We start from the raw sequence: 22,203 nt of genomic DNA, 5'->3' as shown, positions 1-22,203 counted from the left end.
ATCCAGGTGACCTGAGGGATCTGGAAGGTTCATATTGGGTCAGGAGGTCACTGATGTATTTTGGTCTTAAACCATTCAGAACTTTATAGACCAACATCAGAACTTCAAAGTCTATCCTCTGACGGACAGGCAGCCAGAGTAAAGACCTCAGAGCTGGACTGGTGTGGTCCACTTTTGTGGTCTTAGTGAGGACTCGAGCAGCAGAGTTCTGAATGAGCTGTAGTTGTCTGACTGATTTTTTAGGTAGACCTGTAAAGATGCTGTTACAGTAATCAAGCCTACTAAAAACGAATGCTTGGACTAGTTTTTCCAGGTCCTGTTGAGACATCATATCAGTACTTACTTTTAAACATTTACTCTTTGGCCGCTCCGCTTCCACTGTTTTTTTTTGGCAAAGTTATCCACACCCACCGCCGCACTATGCAATCTGGGATATGTTGGGCCACGAAGTCTACACCGACACATCCTTAAAATTCAGGGAAATGAAGGACGCATTTGAGGGCCGCATTTCGAACAGCCTTCGAATTGGGACAGCCTTCGTCACGTTGCTGTGACGTAATCGGCCTTAAAATGTGGCCTTTAAGGCTGCAGACCCTGAATTGGGATACAGCCCAGGAGTGACATGTTTAGCCACATGTTCTCCTTAAGTTGCTGGCTGTCTGAGTGGTGTCCAAGAAACGATGTGGGCTTCATAGATAATTGCCAAACTTTCTGGAGGAGACCTGGTCTTGTTAGGAGAGAAGGCATCCATCCCACTTTGGATGGAGCAGCTCTCATTTCTAGAAATATGGACAAATTCATTAAACCCCCTAAAATATGACTATCCAGAGTTGGGACCAGGAAGCAGAGCTGCAGTCTTACACGCCTCTCTGCAGCTTCTCTCCTCCTGAAACGACAGCCTCAACACAGCATTTAATCTGTTATTAGACTATTAAATATTTCACTTTAATGTTGTAACTATGCGGTCACTTCTGTCTTTAAACAAAATAATATTTTCCACTTACAGAAATCATAAAATCCAAACTAAAGTGTTACTGTTGCTATATGCATTTTATATAAATAATCGATGATGGTACTGACATGAAGGAAGAGAAAGTTACAGGTTGCATCCTTTGAGTTTGTCTCGGTGCCTTTGGGCGATTTTTAGGACAGATGTTTCTGTTCAATTCTTAAATCCATTTTTTCAAACACAAACACCATTTTAAAGCTTCTAAAGAGTAAAATATTAATGATAATTATAATAACAATAATAAAAACAGAAGCTCTCAGATCCATCAAACGAAGCAGCAGAAAGAACAATAAGTGAAGAGAAAACTTTAACCTTGTAGACTTCATTATGTTCCAGCTGCTCTACAGACGCTGTGACCTTGAACTTAAGCAGGTCGTAAAGTATGTGCAGCTCAATAACTTCATAATTACACCCTGTGGTATTTAGGCAGCAGAACAACTAAGAATAACAACTACAAATAATGTTTTTAGGTTTCTGTTGTACTGCAAGGTTCTGTACAGGAGAACCAAACCAAGAGCAAATATTACGTCTCATTTACACCCGAGCACGAAGAGCCATCAAAATTTATCAAGTTGAATCATCTTCGTTTAGATGCAAGAAGAATCATATAGAAATGGAAAAGTATAAATATAAATCCAGAGCAAAGATATCCTCTAAATCAGCGTAGCACATGTGCAGCTGCTGGGATTCACTTAAGCATTCGGCTCGTTGCTGTTGCAGATTTTTCTCTCGCTGTTCTGGCTCACAGCGCTGCAAGCACAAAAATAAATATCCCAAAGGTGTGAAAGGGAGCTAATTAGTAAGAGTATTGTTACTCTCCCCAGGAGTAGTCCAGCAGTAGAAATCAGTCCAATAACAAGGTGTGTAACATCTAGCAGGGTGACAGAAAAACCCAGGGTAACTTCTAAGGACCTCAACGTCTCTCTCACATTACGTTTTTTAAACATGTTTTCATTTGTCACTTCAGTCTTTACTCTGAAATACAGGAAGAGAAATCATGGCTGAAACAATTTCTCATGAAACCAGGGCTGTGGTCCAACAGTCAGTTTTGGTGAGGAAGGTTCCTAACTGAGAGAAGTGACCCAGAAGTATCTGTGTAGCAGCCACAATGAATCAAGACCATGAGCTTTATTAACTGATCAAAGTCTATTCTTTCATCTTCTGTATTATTCAGTTTGCATTGGTAATGCCCATTATTGTAATGCTTTTTTAAGATGAGCAAAACTTTATTTTACTTTGGGTTAGCTGGGATAAGTGATGGATGGAGGGAATTTTACTTCAGTCACAGAAATCCTAAACAGGAAGGAGGAGCAGAGTTACAGTGGATCACTATCCAGCAGGGAAACAAGATTTATTTCAATTTCTTGGCTATGAGTGAGATTTACTAAGTGGGCAAATTAGGGTGATGATACCGTTTCAGAGTGATCTATTAGTAGTGCACCAATTTACATTCAGAGATGCATGCAGCCGGTTCATTTCAGTATTAACCGCTTTCTACCAACAGCAGCACAAAACAGCAGATTCGATCATGGAGACACTGAATCTGCTAAACTAATTAAAACATTGTAAGTGCAGGTCTTCAGTTTATGTTTCTTTGTGAAAACAGCACAGCAAAGGAGACTCTGATGTTTTGGTATAAGGGATAAATCTTCTGACCGAACCTGCTGGGACTGTGTGAGGTCCTGAGGCTAAGAGTAAGGATTTATCCACAGGAGAGCTGCGTTCTTACAAACCATCCCACTGTGTAAACCTGACATCTGTGGAACAGCTGAGCTGTATGATGTGTACAAGGACACAAAACATTATTTACCATCAGATCCCGAGCCCTCCATGTGTTAATCAAGAAACTGCTGCTGTGCTACATCCATAAATAATGAATAAATTAGGAGCTAAAGCTAAAAGGACAGTTTATTTGTACCATCTTCATGTGAACACATTCAAGAACATCACAGATGAAAGAAACATTAAAAACTTCCACACTACATACAGCAAGAAAAACAGTTTTTTTAACACCTCCAAGACTCTCTTTGAAAGAACTAAAAACCTTTATTCTCATGGTCCAATCATGAGTGAACTCCCCGATGAAGCCTTGTGTGCTAAAACATGTCAGAGTTTTAAAGGTTAAACATGAGTTTCCAAAACATTTTGCTGGAGAACAATGAACTATTTGACTGAGTTTCAATTATTTACAGACGAGCAAAACCAGGACAGAGAAAAAAGGACAAAACTGACTCAATAAAACGACAGAAAATAAGATCCCATGTAAATCTGTATTATGTAGAAGTTCAGCCCAGCAACCAGTTCAGTTCAACACAAGTTTAAATGATTCTATCTGAACTCTGTGGAGCCTGATCTCAAGCTTTTTGAGTCTGACACTGAAACCAGAGGATCTTTCTGTCTCTTCAGATTCACTGTGATCACTCAGGGCTCCCATCACTGGGGGAGTGATTTCAGCCCTGAGTGATCACGCTGATGTTTGCACAGAGCAGACAATGAGGTGAATGTTTGGGCACATTGGTAACAGTGAAACAGTTTATTAGTAACGTGGGATCGTTTGTGTTTGGAGTATGAACTGAGATTCCTGAAGCTCTTGTCACACTGGTCACAGCTGTAGTTTCCTTCCATGTGTGTACGTTCATGATAGATACGACCACTTGATTGTGAGAAGCTTTTGTCACAGTGTCTGCACTTGTATGGTTTCTCTCCTGTGTGGACTCGTTTGTGTGATTTAAGCTCCCATGCACTGATGAAGGATGACCCACACTGATCACAGAGGTGCTTTTTAACCCCACTGTGAATCAGTTCATGTCGTTTTAAGTCACGTGATGTGGTGAAGCTTCTCCCACATTCTTTGCAGTATTTCAGTTTGTCTCCAGTGTGTCTACGTTGATGTCTTTTTAGGTTCTTTTGCCGACTGAAAGTTTTTCCACAGAGGTCACAATGAAAGTCTTTCCCACCACCACAGTGATGACAGGGTTGAGAACTGGATCCATCTGTGTCGCTCTGCTTCTAAACAAAGACACAAAGACAGTGTAAGTCAGTCATTCAACACTTTTATCCTGAACGTCGCCTGAAATAAAGAGCATCTCTGCAGACGTCCAATTACATTTTACTGTTTCAGTTAACACACTCAGTTTACTGGGCTGCAATGACTACAATACTACCAACTTCACCCGTTGCCTACTGGTGGTGGTCAGAGGGCCCGGTGGCGCCAGTGTCCGGCAGCCTCGCCTCTGTCAGTGCGCCCCAGGGTGCATCACCAGTGTGTGAATGTGTGTGTGAATGGGTGAATGACTGGATATGTAAAGCGCTTTGGGGTCCTTAGGGACCATAAAAGCGCTATATAAATACAGGCCATTTACCATTTTACCATTTACCAACATAATACTACAGTAATAATAAAATTATAACTGACATGAAAATCTGAATAATCGCTCAGAGCTGCTTTTCCATGCAGTAGAATTGCTAACATGCTAACACAGTTTAATGAGCAGAGATGTTTCAAACAGTCAGGCTAAAATGACAAGATAACAAAATAAATACATACCTCACAGTAACTGCACTTGTAGAGTCTCTTTCTGGTGTGGATCTGTTGGTGTTCTCTCAGGTTACGTGGAGATTTAAAAGTCTTCTCACACAGGTCACATTTATAAGGTCGTCCCTCAGTGTGGGTAAACATGTGTCGTTGTAACTTATCGCCTGTTGTAAACTCTTTGCTACACTGTTCACAGCAGTACACATCATGTCTGGTGTGAATGCGTTGGTGTGTATTTCGGTTCCGTCTCTGGCTGAAAGTTTTTCCACACAAGTCACAGCTGTATGCCTTAATTCCAGAGTGGGTAACTAGATGACTCTGTAAGGTGCTACTGTGAGTAAAAGCTCTGCCACACTGATCACAGCTGTACGCTTTAACTCCACTGTGGATGTGTTGGTGTGTTTTTAGGTAACCCTTCCTGGAAAAAGACTTTCCACACAAGTCACAGTTGAATGGTCTCTCTCCAGTGTGGATGACCTGATGAAGTTTTAGTTTAGTCTTCACAGCAAAATCCTTCCCACACTCGTCACAGCTGTATGCCTTAATTCCAGAGTGGGTAACTAGATGCCTCTGTAAGTTGCTACTGTGAGTAAAAGCTCTGCCACACTGATCACAGCTGTACGCTTTAACTCCACTGTGGATGAGTTGGTGTTTTTTTAGGTAACCCTTCCTGGAAAAAGACTTTCCACACAAGTCACAGTTGAATGGTCTCTCTCCAGTGTGGATGACCTGATGACGTTTTAGTTCAGTCTTCACAGCAAAATCCTTCCCACACTCGTCACAGCTGTAAGCCTTAATTCCAGAGTGGGTAACTAGATGACTCTGTAAGCTGCTACTGTGAGTAAAAGCTCTGCCACACTGATCACAGCTGTACGCTTTAACTCCACTGTGGATGAGTTGGTGTGTTTTTAGGGAACCCTTCCTGGAAAAAGTCTTTCCACACAAGTCACAGGTGTATGTTTTCTCTCTCTTTCTTCTGTGAGGTTTGTCGGCCTCCTGAGAGCGCTGACTTCTCGCCCCATGTTGGTCCTGCAGTGACAGAGATACAAACAGAGGCAGTGAGTGAAATGCAATCGTGGAACAACCTCAACCTTCAAACTCCCTCCATTAACACTAGTTTTAAACCTAAAGGTGGAGTGTGGCACCAAACACCTTAAAGGTCTCTTATCACCACCTGCTGGTAGTTCTAACACATTACATCCAACCTGGTGCTAAAAATAATTCATGACTGTTTAAACACTAAAATCATGCCCATCCCTCCTGATTGTATGTACACACACATGCGCCCGCACGCACACACACACACTTTTTTTTTTTCAAAGATTTATTTATTGCTTTTTTCCAACAACTTTTTAACCAACAGGAAGAGAGAGTTCAAATGAAATAGAGGAGGAAATTAGTTAAAAAGAATTAAGTGTATAATAATAATGTATATTCATCGTGTATGAACAGTGTTGGAGAAACACATAGATATAGTTATATATACTCTCCCATGTAGATCATTTAGATATTATTGCAGAAGAAAAAAAAATATATATGTATATAGATAAGTAAAATAAAATAAAACAAAGCAAAACAAAACAACCCCCCCCCCAAAAAAAACCACACAAAAAAACAGACAGTGCTCCAAAAACAGATATAACACAGTGAGACAATAGGTTTAAGTGCATTATTCCAGGGCTTCGGGCTGAAGTTTAGTCCAAGGGTGTCAAGTTAGAGAGGCATCCAACCTAACGGTTGCAAGGATAAGCTGTGTCTTCTTCGGTTCCAGTCTATTTAATTTCACATCTTGTTAAGAGAATATTGTATATATGTTATCAGCTACATGAAATGTATCCTTTCATGTATTTGTCATTAAGCATATTTCTACATGACTTTTCACCTAGTAACTTGTGTGCTGAACTTATGCAGATACTAACCGCTTCCTGTTGTTCTGAACATTTAGATATAGAGAAGTCAAACCTCAGCTCTTTTGTTAGAACATACAGATGTAGAAAAAGGGGAAAAACCCGCTGCTCTGAATGACGTTGTTACCTTTGTACACACACACACACACAGAAACATCTTGTATAAATAAAGGACGCAGACAGTCAATAGACGCAGGTCATGCGTCAATGGCTGCCCTCGCAAGTAAAGACAACTGCAGTGTGTTAGTGTTTTCTAACTCAGACGTCTCAGCTGAAGAACGGCAGGGTGATTAAAAGAAATCCCCTGTCATTTAAATTGGTCCTTCGAGCCTAGAGATGGAAAAAGCAGACACGTTTCTGTGACTCCAATAAGGTCTGACTTCTGCATCCTGACGCCGTGGGTAAACCAGCACCGAAGTCTGTCGACAGCCCTCTCCAGGTAGAGGTGAGAGTCCTGGGCGTAAATTCGCATCCAGGCTGGTCCTGGTCCACGACGCTGTGATCCAGATGACCTGAACAACCAGCAAAAGACGACTGAGGGTGAGAAAACACGTTTTGGTTGTAAACCGCCGGAAGGGTTTAGAAGAATGCGCATAGGTCTTATCCGCCGCAAGGATTAATAGCGCATTAGGCTGACCCACTGCACGGGTGCACAAAAGAGAGAGTAATCCGCTGTAAGGATTTAAGACGTGTAAAAGTTAACTTGAAAAAGTTAGAACTGGCCTGGTCCGCCGCAAGGACCCGCGCGCGTAAAGAAACAAGAGTGAATATATGTGTTTTGTGTATGTGTTTTGGAAGTAAGTTGATTTTACAGCACAATACGCTGCTGAACTACTTCCATTGTTTGTTTGTTTTTTTTATTGTTTTCTTTGTGTATTCTGCAAAAGCTCAAGTACTGGTGATAAAGGGGAAAGGTAGAAGGGCGTGTCAGCAACCACCCCCGAGTCTAGCACCAGAGAAAGCTTTGCAGTTCTGTGATAATGGGGAATCAGCCCACAAAACTCACTGTTGACGAGCAGTGGTTAGAAAAAATGTCCAGACGCCGGACAAATTAGTGCATGTAGATAGAAAAATCCAAAGAAAACCTAAATGTCCCACGTGGGAGGGAAAATGCATTGACTAAATTATAAGAAACCCTCCAAGCAGAAATAAATACTGTAAAGGAAGCTAAAAAGAAAACAAAGCATACACAAGAGTTGTAATATATTAAAGCATGGAAAGAGGAATGAAGTGGAATAAACAAAAAGGTTAAATTAAGGTTGACTTAATTTAAATTAGGGCTTGTCTAATGTATTCAAACTGATAACAGTAACTGGTAAAAAACTGGTACTAACAAATGAAACAAAATTGGGAAGACAACCAAGCTGAACGAATAGAATAAATGAAAGCAGATAATTCACACAAAACATATTAAATAAAATAGAGAAATGCATAAGGTATATTAAGGCTGTGTCATTGTTCAGCCAAGGAAAGAGTGTGAAAAAGCAAATGTCTCCAGCTTGGGAAGGTGTGAAGCTGCAGATTCACACAGACCCGTGATGGATACATAATAAAATACAAACTAACGCATTAGTAGTAAAGTAGTGTATTGTAATATACTCTTGCTGTTATAAAAAAGGAAAAACAATACAATGATAACATTACTTATGACATAATATTAAATAATAAGAGGCACCTCAGTCAGTTATGATGTGAGGTGGATAATTGTTAAAAGTAGTCTGAATCAAGCTTAAGGTTTGCTCAACCTCAGTACAATGATATATGAGATGAAGAAAATAAGGAAAGTAGCTAAACTAATCAGGTGCATAGAGACACTTGACCTGATTGAAAACCTGTCATCCTAGACGAGACATTGTTGAGATGAAGAGCAATCCTATACTAACAACTAACAAGCCAAACCCTGTATACAACAGCTAAAGCTACAGGTTTGAGAAGCTGAATTAAATATGTGGACACTACCAAGCTGATGAGCAAGTTACACGTTTTTTTTATTTATTTGTTTTTAGAGCAGAAGCTGCATATTAAAGCTCACACATGCAGCTGTTTGTGAGCTCAGTTTTTCTTCACACTTCTGCTTTGTTTCTGGTAGCAGCTTTTTCTTTTCTCTTTTTGTGTCCTGACTCATGTGTGTAAAGCCTTAATGACATTGGCAATTTGTTTTTGTTTTTATTTGTTTGTTTTGTAAGTTTGGAAAACAAATTTGTGATCATACTTGTGGATCACAGTGACACATAATGATTAGGCATATGATTTATTAATGCCTAGTTTTAGAGCTGTGAGCTATGAGCTGTAAGCAATGCAAAGTTTTTTCCTAACTTAAAAGTTTGAAATATGTAAGATGTGTGAGTTCTTTGAAAAATAGAAATGACCTAAATGTCTTAAGTCAAAATGAAGTCTTGCATCTACAAAGAAAAGAAAACAGAAGAAGCATTCAGTAACTTGAAAATAGCCTTTCTAATTACAAGTAGATGGAGGTGCAGGTTACATGAGGTGCAGTTTAACACAGGCATTTAGTGAAAAACAACGTCCGCTTGCATTTTACTTCTGCAAATTAGACTCTGTTGTTTGCAGGCCTGTGCAGCTGCAGCAGAGGCAGTCAAGAAGTCAGCTGACATTGTTTTAGGCCACATTTTGATAATCTAAGTACCCCACGCAGTGACTTCAATTTAAAAAAAAATATATATATATAGATATATAGATATATAAATAATAATAATAATAATAATAATGATGATAATAATAATAATAAGCAAATTTGTCTTATCTCACACATGTGAGACAACTCTCAAATGCTGGACACTTATTGTCGCTATATGGAAAGTTCGACAAAGAGTTCGATTAGTCTGCAAAAACAGGAAATATGTGTGCCTGTGGTGTGTGTGTAACAGGAACTACATGCCCATAAAAGGAAGCTGCCAGAGTTGTAGAAGCGAAACCGTTGACATCCTCACACACACAGGCCAAGATATAAATATATACACTGACAGACAGTATGTTTTTTTCAGCTGTGCAACACTTTGAGATCTTCTAAAGACACTATTAGAAGTAATTACATTGCCAAAACAGTTAGCATTGTGTAAATGTGCTGCACATCAGAAAGACAAATCAGAAATAACTAAAGGCAATAACTTTGCAGATCAAGCAGCTAAGTTAGTCGCACAACAAACTATAGACACATTAATGTCTGCATCCTCTATGCAAATACTACTTGATGTACTTAAAGATGAACAAAAAGCCGCACCAACTGCAGAACAGAAGAAATGGTTAAAGTGTGGAGCGCAGCTAGAAAATGATCTTATGACTTGTGAAGTTAAACCAATACTCCCCAAGTCCCTGTGCAGAACAGCAGCATTAGTGACACATGGGGTGACCCATGTGTCCTCAGGGGGGATAGTCCAGGTCCTTAATAGACACTTTTATACTCTAGTGATTATAGACGTATTCTCAAAATGGCCAGAGATTTATCCAGTGTAAAAAGCAGATGCAATCTCAGTTGCAAAAAGTGAACCTTTAGAAAAATCCGTTAGAGAAAGAATGGATGGCAAAACTACTAGAAAATAAGGATATTGTTTTGAACAATAAACTGCCATAAGACTCTCCAGTCTCTTGCAGGTTGAAACCAAGTGTTATTGACAACACCCACAGCCTGTAAAATTGCAGAGAGACCATCTTGGATACATCAGAGCCACTGCAAAAAGGTTGAGGTCCCGGGAAGCCCCGACACCAAGGAGGAAGCGCCACGCTTGGTTGTTTCTTCGGTGAGGGTGGTAAAGTGCGTTCTTGGGGCCCCGTGAGGGTAAGCCCGCACTCCTATCTCTATCCGATCAACTTTAGGCAGCCAGGTGTAGGTGTGAAGGGGAACCCTGATGGTTACCTTGACTACAAAGCTCACCCTTAGAGGACCCCAGCCGATGCCAACAGCAGCTGAGCCACGAGGCAGACAGAGAAGATGGACGTACGACAACTTACACCTAATGGACATGACACAAGATCACATCCATCCTTGGATGAAAAATGCCTGATACAGAGATGTGTTTAACAAGACCACAGAGAAAGACTGTTACGTCTGCTCGCACATGCCGAGCACATTAACACAACCATATATGGGAAACACCCTGGGACAGGTGCACTAATTCTGATCTCCGACCACATTCAGAGTGGCTTTTGTAAAGTGCACAACAACAACAACATCGTCATCCTCATCCAGGAAGAAACGTTCAACTTCAATAGTCAGACTACATGACTCAATCTGGGGAACCGATGTACGTGAAGAATTCAAACTCTGGACAACTGGACGAAAGGTACTCAACTCACTCTCGCTGTGGGCAGGAGTTGGAAAACATGCTCTCAGAAGTGAGATAATGGACTATAGATTCGGCTTGTTTCTCAAAGCATCCTGCAAGGTCAACGAGGGACAAAATCAAGAAATAGACGCTCTCAGAATTGCTGTAATGCAACATCGTGTAGCATTGCACGTGATCCTGGCTGAGAAAGGAGGATTGTGTGTCTTATTCAACACCACATGCTGCACTTACATACCAGACAATGTACATTCTTTAAACATGATTTCAGATTTTAAAGAGACTGTTGATCGTCGTTGGATTTTTCCTGATTTTATTTTGTTTTCTCTATTTGAGTTATTCCTTGTTTAAAAGCTGTAATTTCACAGATGACATGTTTGTCATTCACAGCATATGCAGATGTATTGAAATCAATGAAGATCATGAAGACTTCTTTTCCTATTTGTTTCATGAAGATGAAGTGCTAATGATGTAGTAACTAAGAATGTGAAAGACAAGTAGTTACTTATTGTACATTTCATTTCTCTGATAAACAGGACGGAATGTTAAGAGAATATTGTATATATGTTATCAGCTACATGAAATGTATCCTTTCATGTATTTGTCATTAAGCATATTTCTACATGACTTTTCACCTAGTAACTTGTGTGCTGAACTTATGCAGATACTAACCGCTTCCTGTTGTTCTGAACATTTAGATATAGAGAAGTCAAACCTCAGCTCTTTTGTTAGAACATACAGATGTAGAAAAAGGGGAAAAACCCGCTGCTCTGAATGACGTTGTTACCTTTGTACACACACACACACACACACACACACACACACACAGAAACATCTTGTATAAATAAAGGACGCAGACAGTCAATAGACGCAGGTCATGCGTCAATGGCTGCCCTCGCGAGTAAAGACAACTGCAGTGTGTTAGTGTTTTCTAACTCAGACGTCTCAGCTGAAGAACGGCAGGGTGATTAAAAGAAATCCCCTGTCACATCTCATCTCACACACTTTTATATTATTTTATAATTTATATTATATTGTTGTTTCCTATTACATATTTCTATAATTTGTATAGATTTATACATAACTATTAAGTGATAATAAATCCTATGTTTGTTTATTTGTTTATTCATAAGGAACCCCATTAGCTTCCACAACAAAGGTTCCTCATCTTCTGTCAAATACAATCACATGGAGGAAAAAGCATGGCGGCGACGGAGAATGAGAAGGGCGAAAGCGGATCATTGAATGAAACAGATGAACCAGAATTGGTTTGTAAAAATGCTGCAACTTCAGTGGTGTGGAACTGGTTTAGCTTTCGTCCGTCAGATACACAACAAACACTATTTGTGGTAGAGCATGCTAGCAGGCCGTCGTTATTACCGTGTTTTTTGTGGAGTTGTAAAGTATTTTGTCTAGTGTCAATTATATCGTCAGCTACATCGTTAATGCAAATTTTCAAATGTATATCGTGATAAATATTTTTGGTCATATCGCCCTGCTCTGTCTGTCACCTTCTGTGTTGAGCTCATTGTTTTCTCTGTAGTGGCTGAGCTGAGTCCAAGTAGCTGAAAATGTTCCTCTGCTGCTCCGTCAGACTCTTCTCCTCCTGCTGATCAGCTGGGACACAAAACAGATCTTTGTTAGGCTCCACACTGCACTGAAGAGTCAAAGTGTCTCATATGTTCATCTCACAAGTAAAGAACACATTTTTGCTTCCTGAGGTGGGCAACTTATTGGAAACAAACACAAAAGGTTTGAGCACTGATACCTGGCATTGCTGGCATTGAAAGATGCAATGACAGCAATGAGGATTGTCAAGACTCAAACCAATCATTAAGCAAAGACAACAGGGATCATTTGTTTCTGTTTATTTAGCATTCACAACATTTGTAGTTGCCTTCTGTACAGGGGAAGTCCACGCACACTGTGTGGTACCGCCATCCGCAGAAGGTGCATTCAATCTCTGTAAGAAAAACTAGATTGTCTGAGACTGAAATGATATTAACAAAAGGAGTGGTGATTTGAAAAACTTCAAGTGTATGATAAGGTGAAAACAAATACACAATTGCATGTCATGTAGTTGAAGTTTTTTATTTTCTTCTTTTGGAAGACTTGAAAACATTGAAAGTTACAAATGTATTGTGCTTGAAACAAATTCAAAATAGGTGATAAAGCCAGCTGCACATGTGTGTCACAAGTAAATCTGGCTGTATAATAAACAGAAACAAGTGATCCCTGCTGTCTTTGCTTAATGGTTGGTTTGAGTCTTGACAATCCACATTGCATCTTTCAATATGTTTGTGGGTAGATTTGAATGCACCAGTGTAAGTGCAGCCACTCAGACTCTACTCAATGTGGTCATAGAAACAGGTGCAGATGTGTCACGAGTTAATCTAGTAGTAGGCTATGGCACTTGGCCACAGGTGGCAGCAGTGGACTGACCTCCATTGGAGACTGCTCCAGCTGCTCTGTGACAGTCAGTAGATCTGCTACAAATTGCAGATCATATGCAAGTTTTGGAAATTACATTATAAATATTCCTAACTTAGCCATGGCAGCCATGTTGATGCATTACCTATATTGGATGAAAATGTTCATTTCCAGAGAAAAGACACAGGCAGACTATGCTTACAGGCTGTGATGTTACATGTTATTATGTGATGTTATTGAAATCATCATGAATAACGGGAGTGGTGATTTCTATAACTTTGTGTATATAATTTGGCATTTCTTACTGATGTAGGCCAAACATAAATACATAATAAAATGTAATTTATTTTAAAGGTTTATTTGCAAGACACAAAAACAGACAAAATAGAAAGTTCCACATGTATTGTGCTTGAAACGAATTCAAACGTGGCGATAGAGCCAGGTGCAGATGTGTGTCACAAGTTAATCTGGCTGTAGGCTATGGTACTCAGCCACAGGTGGCGCTGGTTGACTCGACTCCATTTGAGTGCACACAAAGTAAATTGCACGCCTTAGTTGTGCAGCAAAAACGCTGAAATCGGAGTGATAACAAGCACGAGGGGAACGATGACGAGGACAAGATTCTCCCGATTGTTTACTCTTGCTGTCCTGTGAACAGCATCGGCATGAGAATATCACCAGGTACACTCGCAACATTTTTAAACATTTAGTTGTTCAAGAGGAACAAGACTGATGGAGTGTGTTTGACGGAGTGTGGGATTAGTGGTGAGAAAAACAGCTCACAAAACTTGACCTTTCTATACTCGTGGCTCACTTGCACTTCTAATCTATTCGTTTGCACACTTACACACACACAGCTGTGGTTTCCTGTTTTGCTACACTCTGGAGAGCCTCGCCTTTAACGGTCTTCTCTCACAGAGAGCAACAGAAAACTTCATTCAGAAAACTTCGAAAAACTCGAGGTTGACTGAACTCAGTTCAAAGTTACCTTGACACTTACCTTTAGATGTGAGAGGTAGTGATGGTCCGCTTGAAGCTGACGCTCCGGTGCGTGTGTCAAAAAGATCAACACGCTGCTTCAGAAACACTGTGTCGAGGCTTGATTCGTTTGGCCAGAGTCACGTGATTAGTGACGTCTGAAGCTTCACTTAGAACGTACCTTTTTTTTTTTATTGAACTTTATTGAAACACAATGAGTGTAGAACATACAAACAGAGGAAGGTTACAAAAGAACAGAACATGAACATACAGAACCAGGAGTAAAAAATAATTATATGAGTACCCGCAAAACATCACATGTATATATGTTGTTCTGAGAGCCTTTGTTGTTGGTCGAGTCTGAAATTGATTGTATGTATAATTCCATATCCTTATAAAAAGGCAGAAATATGGTGTTTTATTAATAAACTTACATTTATGGATAAAAAATTTAGCTAAAAGTATTAAGAAATGTATTATAAAAAAACATTTATCATTCTTCCTGGAGAACTTAAAGAAACAGAATAAAACATTTTCCCATCATAAAGAAAACTCCCTTAAAATATGGACAGTAACAAAACTGCTAAATTCCTTCCAGAATCTCTGTGTAGAGGAACAGTACCAAAAAAGATGTGCCACAGTTTCTGGATGATCCCCACAGAAAGTGCAATTAGTATTTATGTCTCTTTTAAATGTTACCATATAGTGACTGGCTGGGTAACATTTATGAAGAATTGTATATGAGATTTCCTTCACCTTGTTTACAATTAGATATTTATGGGATCATGCAGACTGTCTTCCAGGTGATATCTGGAACATGTCGGTTCCAGTAAGATATTATATATATGGGAGAGACACGATATCTTCTTGGAATAAACTACGTATTCTCTTATTGCTGTTACCAAGTTCCTGTTGTCCCGAATTCGAAATGTTGTGAGTGCAGTCAAACAATGATTTTATTTATTTATTTATTTATTTATTTTGCCTGTCCCATATTGTTCTTTAGCCGTCAGAATTGTTGTCTGAAGACCAACAAGGATACCCAATGGATTTACTTTGCCAAATGGATCATCACGGCCTTGCCGTATTGCTCCATTTGATCAACCTTTGTTGTAATTATTTATTTTATTTTATTTTCAGTTGTTACAGGCGGGACAGACATGACTGGGGGATAGGAAAGGGAGAAAGAAAGATGAAGGAAAAGAAAAACAGAAGGGAAGAGGGACAGTGAGAAAGGGCACTTATAAAGACAAAAAAAAAAAATCTCCTGGATCACCTGTTGAGAGAAAAAGAATGGAAAACAAGCAAAAAAAACAAAGCAACATACTAAACACAACACCATCACGTTAATCTAGCTAAGTGTAAACAGCAGTAAATACTAAATATTGAATGTTGTTATGCAGCACGCAGGACAGACAGCGCACAATGTGCTTTGAAGTAGCAGCTAACAAAGGTGTAGTTTATGTCTACGAACAGTGAACACCCGTGTGCACACCTGTGTGGATCAGCGCGCTTGTATTCAAAAGGTTTCCCCATGTAACGGTCTGCTAGAGGGTGTAGAGGGCCATAGCCCCGTCCCCCAGGGCATGAAGCAGGCATGGAGGAGATCCAGGCTCCAGACATCCAGAGGCCCCAGAGTGCGAGAGCCCAAGGAGGACCACCGGAGGGGCATCCGTGCCACCCTCCTGATGATTTTATTTAAACACACGCGCGGGAAGATGTCTGCTGCAACACATCAGCGTCGATCTTCACCCAAAAATACCCTTCAGACTGCTTTTAATTCATCAGGGTTCCGCCCCTTCATGCGTTAACAAGAATATGACATGCACCAGTTACAGTAAATGGTCAATTAAAAAGCTAAAAACAGACAAAGAGGTTCCTCTTTCTATCACATTCTTCCATACATGGCAATTAGTTTCAAGCCCAGGTGGTCCCTTTGGGCTTGTCCTCTTCTTGACTCGTCTTCTGTCATCTGTTTCTAAGCAAACTCAAATGCAGCTAGAAGCTAAAGGAATTTCAGGCCTTTGGCCTGGCCTATTTTAAGTCATGTGTGTGTAAGTGTGTATGCAGTTTTAACCTCCTGTTGCTCCAAGTCACCTACAATAGATTGCCTGGATATTCGCGTCAAACAAAGCTTGAGACCTTCGATTGACTGAGCAGAATACACTTCTTAATAAACACCAGGTGCAATATGTGTATACAATGATTATAGTTGCACCTGTAAGAGAAAGGTTAATCTGAGGCCTGCGATTTTAATAAACATCTAAATGCAATATTAATGCTGTAGGTTATATTATTAATGCAGTGTTAATGATGAAGGTTATATTGTAGCAGTAAAATACTTTCTGTATCCCCACACTGTGAAAAGCAGATTTTTCCCACTGCTGACTCAGCTGGATCAGGGAGAGTGACTGAGGTAGATATTGAACTGTCAGTGTTTTTATATAACATTAAAGTACCTGAGGGTATGGCACCAAGCACCACTGAGAATTCCCAAACACTGACGGGAAAATTATATAGTGTAAGGAATTCATTGTATGTAAGTAGTACTCCTTCTTTATTAACCAGCTGAGCCACCAATAGGATCCCATTTTGGACCTAAGTTTCCAGGAAAAGTGATTTATTTTTAAATAAAATATCTCTGTTGTTATGGTTTTTCCATATAAAATTAAAGAGCATGCGGTCGATGTCTTTACTAATCTTCTTATCCAGATGTAAGGAGAGACCAGCATATGCCAGTCGGGATATCCCTTCAGCTTTAGTAATTAACACTCTACCTGTCAGAGATAAATCCCTTTGCAGCCACTGGTTGAACTTTTTTCGGATTTTTTTTGTATAATCGGAGTGAAGTTTGACGAGCATCTTGACTTTTGGTCTTTGGATATTAACAGTCCTGGGTATATGACTTCTTATTTAACAGAAATGTTACAGATAGCATTTGCAGTTCAGCGTTTAATTGCTAGCAATTCACATTTTTTTAGATTTAGACATAATCCAGATGCCTCAGAGAAATCACTAATAACACTAAGGGCTGGACGGATTTGATTTGCATTCTTCAAGAAGAGTGTGGTGTCATCAGCTAGCTGGCTGATGATGAGCTCCTTATCAGCTATGGTGATTCCTTGCAAGTAGTAATATACCGGCAGCATTTTTTGCCCCCACACCTCCTCCCCACCACCCTGCGCGTCCATGTGAGTGCATTTACGCGTGCGTGTCCCCCTGTAGCCGGTGGATTTGCACGTGCATGTGAGTTCAGGGGTCATATGAGTTCACATGTGTTCAATAGCGTTTTATTTAATGAAACCATTATGTGTTTTAATTAAACTGTTTTTAAGGATTGTATAGGTCTCAGTGCTCTGTTATTTACACATAGATGATTTAATTTAACTAGCTTAGGAGCATTTTACTTTTCTTTTGTGCTCTGAAGCACACAGAGGCTAATAGTTTCAAACAGTGCCACAAATAACAGGTATCCCTTTAGAAATAAACTTTTCTTGTGATACTTCTAAAAACACATTCATACCTAGCCACGCTAGCACTGTATAAACCCCCAATTTTCCTTTAATGCAACTAGCCCTATAATTATCTACTAGTCACAAACACACTGCAACAGTAAGACTCAATGATTACACATAGATGATTTAACTGCTTTAGGGGCATTTCACATTCTTTTGGTACTCTGAAGCACACAGGGCCTATAGTTTTTAATCAGAGTACCACAAACAACATGTATCCCTTTAGAAATAAACTTTTCTTGTGATACTTCTAAAAACACATATTCATATCATACCTAGCCACACTAGCACTGTATCAACCGCCTATAATTATCTAGTAGCCACACTCTGTAACAGTAAGACTCGATGATTAGACATAGGGGGTTACAGGTAGGCTCCCAACAGTCAGCAAAACAAGTCATAAAACAATAAAAGCGGCTTCCTTATCAAGAACATCCCAGCACACACATCCCAACTGTAGTTCCATAGTTTCCACCTTTTTTCATTACAAACAGTTCCTTTATCTCTCCATGTCAGAGGTCAGCTGAAACCATGTCCAACTGAACCTCCAAAGGTTTTTCCAGGACAATCACACCTCCTAGTGACTAACTGTACCTCTATAGTTTCAACCTTTTTTCATTACAAACTGCTCTTTTATCTGTCAATTACACTTTCTACTGACCAACCGAACCTCCGAGGGGTTTTCTTTACATCCTACTCTTTTATCTCTACTTCTCAGAGGTCAACTGAAACCAACCCCACCTATATAAAAACACCCTAATCAGAGTGTCACGGTTTTGGGTCAGTGTTGACCCAGCATTTTGAGTTTCTTATATTTTGGTTTATTTTTGCATTATGGATTATTTTCTGATGTTCTGGTGCTTTGTTTATTATTGTTGTTATTATTATTATTATTATTATTATTGTTATTATAGATCTCTTTCAGTTATTCTTGGTGAGGGATTAGCTCTTAGGTTGTGTCTCGTGTTTAGTTTAGGTTTAATTCTGCCCGTGTAAAGTCCGTGTTTGCTAGTCTGCATCTTTGTTTATTGTTTCCTGTTTTATTTTGAAAGGTTATGTACTATGCCAGTGTGTCCAGCTTCGCTCCCCCTGTCTCGTTAGCCCTGATCTCTCCCAGCTCTGTCTCCCTCCTGTCTTCCATTCCCTGATTACTTCCCTGTGTATATTAGCCCTGTGATTGCCCTTGCTTAGTGTTGTGTTGTACCCTCTCTTCTTCTGTGTGTTCTGTTTGCCAGCCTGCTAACCCGGCTAGTTATTCTGTACTCCCAGTTTAGTTAGTGTTTTTCTGTTCTGCTTCCTCCCAGCAATAAAGCTGTGTATTTTGAAGTTTCTTCCACCTCCTTGAGTCCTGCATTTTGGGTCCTCTCTTCCTGCCTGCCTACACACAGACATGACACAGACACCCTGTATTTTTCCTCACTACTACACATCAGCCCTTGCGAGCACAACGCTTCGTTCAGCAGAACTGACAGCAAAGCTAACAGTGTTCTTTTTTTTTTTAACATGGACTTCATATATGGTAAGTAAAACAAGACTATTAATGTATTTTTAAATTTATATCATAGCATATTCAATGTGTTTTCTTTTCTAAAACCAAAGCCTGATTTTTAAGAGCTCGTCACAACGGGACAGCATACATTTCACATACACAAGGTTTGTGTTTCTTCTTTAAAAATTTTTTTTTAAAAAAGTCACTCGCTCACTCAAAGCAGTTTGTCTCGTTGTTTTAGAAGCAATCTTACCTGTTTCTCATATAGTAACGTTTAAAATGTATGTTTCTGTCTCTTTCTACAGGATCACAAGCCTATATAGGGCAAACTACACCCCTAAAAAACACAGGGTATATACAGTGTTACACATGTTTTAAATATAAGAGTGTTTTGTTGAAACCGTGCATTAACTGTCCTTATCCCCCCGGACACAGGGTCAAAAAGCTGTCCAGAAATATCTACAGCAGCGGGAGCAATAACACCAAGCCTTACATTAGGTATGTATACAAGTCTCTGTATACATGACAACCAATATAAAGGAAAAAAAGGTTTAAATATTTACAAATGTTCTAATACACCAGACCTGAGACAGAGTACGCAGCGTGTCAAGAACCAGGGCCATCCGGAATAACACAGACCTGTGTGTGTGTGTGTGTGTGTGTGTGTGTGTGTGTGTGTGTGTGTGTTTAACACACGTCTATCTCTACAGCAATCACACAACCCCTTCCCACGATGCGGACCATGAAGACCCCTTGATGCTTTTGGAATATATACGCGATATTGAACTCCCAGAACAACAAGAAAAACCACAAGCTTTGTGCAACAATGGAGACTCAGAACCATTCTTCATCACCGGACCATACATGCACGCGAGTGCCTGCCTTGTGATTTCAGCGATGTTTCTGAGTACAGCCTATCAGAGTTCAATATAGTTGACATACCCACCACGCCAGAATGTCTCAGAAACAACAGTGGTACAGACATAGGTTTTGAAGAAGGCTGCATAACAGACTCGCAAATATCACAGGCATATGACGCATACTTAAATGCAGCAAACACCTCTACTTTTGATCAGAGCCATTCTGCTTCAAACAACGATATACTATCTTTGATCGATGCTAAACTCAGCCAACATCAACAAGCAGTACAGAGGGATGTGCAAGAAATAGCAGCTAAAGTCAACCAACATCAAGAAGCAGCACAGGGGGACTTGCAATTAATAGCAGTGGCTCTAACTAGTACCCAGCAGGCAATAAACAATACCTGGGATTTATTAGATCTCATTAGTACCAGATTGTTAAATCGCTGACTTTTAAAGTCTACACCATGGACCCACCCCGTAAATTATTCAAACACAATGATGGTACCTCCACTCGAGCTAAATGGTTTCACTTTGAGGCTTTTAACCAGTGGGCTGCGCAAATAATAAACAAATGCGAAGTTTTGCATGCAAGACTTAGTAGTGTCGCTGTAGCAAACAGTCCTGTCTAATGCACGTCCTTGTCCAACTCATTCTGAAGCTGTTGCTGATGATGCTGTTTATATCGATGCTGTTGCTCATGCAACCGATTCACATCCGGATATGCCTATTGTCACGGCTGTTGCTGCCGCTGCTGTAGGGACTGTTGTTACTCAGGCTACCGCTGATTGTCTTATTGCTGAGGCTTCTGTCACAGCTGATCGGGAGTGTGCACCTGGCGTACATGCGTATCTGGGTGCTGCTGCAGCTGCTGCTGACGCATCACCACACAACCCCTCAAACAATGGAAATTCCAAAAGTGTTAACCATTCACAAACAGGTGCTGCAGTATTCGAGCCCATTGTTCAGTCTGGGGCGGGCAGTTAGTCAGCGTAGCATTAGAGAGATACCTAATTTCAACGCCCGAGAATTGCGTGAGTGCCTTGATTTTAGGGACATAAGTCTTGATGATCCAGAACAAGTGTCAGAAAGAGTTAAAAGCTGCCAATGTGATAGAGCTGTGGCTGGATCTCAGCAGGGTTGTGTTCTAAATGTGGTCCTGCGTGGACCCTCGTTGGCTTCAGATGTTCAAGCTGTTTTAAATCCTGATGATCAATATGACCCTGACCTGTTTCTCGACCAAATAGCTCAAGTTATGCAAAGGAATGACGAATCTATCGGTGATGGTGAATTAGTTTATTGTCATGGTTGCGCAAAACAGTAGCGGTGGCGGCGGTGCTATAATCCGCAGGATTTGTGGAGTGTTCTGATGGTGAGAGATAGCAAACCACAGATCGTTCTATTGAGAGATATGGAGCCGGAGAGGTTCTGTCGTGTGGGAGTATTTTCGGTTGATTTTGGTCAGTTTTGGTTGGTGTTGGGATTCAGAGATTCTTTTATTGCTACCATATAATCTGCCTTATGATAAATGCATTAAGAACATGTTTTACAGCATTATTTTATCAGTAATATTTCTTACAGGGTTCATATTGCATTGAATATGTTTGTCATCACATTCATTCTATTCACGGGTAGAGTTCATTTTATACACATTGCATATCTGTGCTTGTTTAGAGTTGATGTTCCATCCAAGAGGGTTTTAAGCTTCACTGGTGAGAGTGTCCAGGTGATACATGTTGAGGGAAGATGAGAACATAGCAGGTTAATTGCATGCATGCTTACAATACACAAATTAATCTAGTAGCAGGCCTGAGCGAAGGCCCAAGTGTCTTCTGCTTCTTTTTGAGACCTGCGCCAATTCTGTCTACTTAGTGATTGATGACGAGGGTCAATTATTAGCCCTTAGAGGCCCTGAAGCTTGAAGTTTATTACCTTAAAAGGCAAGTGTTATAGAAAAGAGAAGTTACATGTCTGTTTATAGTTATTAGAGATGTACAAGATGTACCCTTGTCTGTAAACAATGACTGTACACAATGTATTTTTGACCTGTGTTGACGTGTACGTGGAGGCGTGATCCTCCCTGCTATAAAACCCGCATCCATTGTATTTTTGTCAGAGGAAGACATATGCTGATGGTTCCTCTCCGGTGTTAATAAACTCATCGTTTGATTGCACTTGT

At 40.1% G+C, this 22,203-nt stretch overlaps 1 long non-coding RNA gene across 1 annotated transcript; it reads left to right on the top strand.

Moving 5' to 3' along the window:
- The first annotated feature begins 18,635 nt into the window (after positions 1-18,635).
- LOC120441881 lies at positions 18,636-21,596 on the top strand. The gene is made up of 5 exons (XR_005614347.1): positions 18,636-19,194; positions 19,275-19,328; positions 19,470-19,515; positions 19,600-19,662; positions 19,875-21,596. It is a non-coding gene; the product is annotated as an uncharacterized LOC120441881 (long non-coding RNA).
- The last annotated feature ends 607 nt before the right edge of the window (positions 21,597-22,203 follow it).

This window comes from Oreochromis aureus, linkage group 9 (assembly GCF_013358895.1).
Source record: "Oreochromis aureus strain Israel breed Guangdong linkage group 9, ZZ_aureus, whole genome shotgun sequence".
Classification (NCBI taxonomy): domain Eukaryota; kingdom Metazoa; phylum Chordata; class Actinopteri; order Cichliformes; family Cichlidae; genus Oreochromis; species Oreochromis aureus.
This window is presented reverse-complemented; position numbering and strand designations above follow the sequence as displayed.